The following is a 1,874-nucleotide window of genomic DNA, read 5'->3' on the forward strand; positions in this document are numbered from 1 at the left end:
TTGCCTCATAGGTTGTATAGGGCTTTCCTGGTGATTCAGCGGTAAAGAATCTGCCTGCAATACAGAAGACATGGGTTCAATCCCTGGGTTGGGAAGATCCCCTAAAGAAGCAAATGGCAACCCACTACAGTATCCTTACCTGGGGAATTCCATGGACAGATGAACCCAGCGAGTTAAAGTCCATAGGGTCACAAAAGTCAGGCATGACTTAGCAACTAAACTTCCAACTACCAACCATATGTTGCTATGAAGCTTCAATGAGATGCTACCTCTAAAGACAGCACTTAGCATAGGGTTAGACTCTTAGCATGGACTCAATAAATGGTAATTGCTTTTACTATTATGGTTATTGTTCACGCATACATTCCTGTGTACACTAACACATTTATTCATCTATTTCACATAATACGGTATTGTACACCTTCCAAATACCAGGCATGTGGGCCCTGAAGTAGAATAAATCCCTGTTCTCTGGGGTACCTGCAAATGCCTGAAGATAGAACTATCCTCATGGAAAACAGACAATCCACATACACACAAGGTAGCTGACGGGAGAGCAAACGTTTAGGGGTTTGGCCATGTGTGCGTTTGTTATTGTTGTTTAGCCTCTAAATAACATCTGACTCTTTTGCAACCCCGTGGACTGTAGCCCACCAGGCTCCTCTGTCCGTGGGATTTCCCAGGCAAGGATGCTAGAGTAGGTAGCCATTTCCTTCTCCAGGGGATCTTCCTGACCCAGGGATTGAACCCAAGTCTGCTGCATCGGCAGGCCGACTGTTTACCACTGAATCACCAGGGAAGTCCCCATGTGTGCATCTGTGAGTGTCAGAGTGTGCATATGTGCGTGCATAGGTGTTAATGTGTGCATCGAGTGCATCAGGATACTGTGCGCACATGCATGTTAGCATCTGTGCATCTGGGAGCTCAGCTGCATACCAGTGTGAATTCATGCAGAAGTATACCTGTGTGTTGCACATGTGTGTGATGCTTTAACATGTGTGTATGCACATCTTCCTGGGTACATACATGTGGGGGATGAGAACATATGGGCACAGTGTGAGTCTGGATGAGTGAGCAAAGACAGATGTTTAGGCAAGCGTGTGTGAGAACTTTAGAGCCCAAAGCTGGTGCTCCACTACTTACAGTCTAAGAAGGAGGTCTGAAGGCCATCTCGGCCATCTGCCAGCCGGTCTCGAATAGACACACCCCTTCCCCACATCAGACTTCAATGCTCTTGTGCCCAGGGACAACCCCCTAGAACCCTCCCCTGGTTTTCAGGAAGTCCTTCCAGCATTCTAACCGCAATTCCTGGGTGACACTTCAGAAACCAGTAGTCTAAAAGCTCCCAAATGAAACAGCCATCAGTCCTGTGTTCCAAGCACATGTTGGTCCTATGTCCTCATTCAGGTCCGACCTGCCTTTCCAAAGAGGAAGGTGGGCTTCCCCACCCTCAAAGGTCTGTCCAATTTGAGTATCCTATTCCTGTCCCCAGAAGGCCCCACACCAACACTCCCTGGGTGGGGAGGAGGTACTGTTACCTGGCCTATTTCCCACCATCATGGGGTCTGATGCTTGACAAAGAAGCATGGCTGGACATGGGCCTAGGGTGGGGGTGAGCCCTCAAGCACTAACTAGGCCAGTGCCCACTGGGCATCTGGAACTGTTGGAACTGTGAGAGGACCAATACTTCCCAAGGGTAAAAAAGGACCAAATTGTAGGGCTTGTGGTGGGGAGACTCACAGATGAAACCGCCCCCTGGGTGGACTGACTCCTAACTCATACACACTCTTCCCTGTCTAAGACTTGGTGAAGTCCTGAAGGACCAGACTTGGGGAATCAGCAATAGCTGGGCCAGAGTCTCTGCCCCCCAAAAC

The sequence above is a fragment of the Capra hircus genome, chromosome 7 (genome assembly GCF_001704415.2).
Source record: "Capra hircus breed San Clemente chromosome 7, ASM170441v1, whole genome shotgun sequence".
In the NCBI taxonomy this organism is placed as follows: domain Eukaryota; kingdom Metazoa; phylum Chordata; class Mammalia; order Artiodactyla; family Bovidae; genus Capra; species Capra hircus.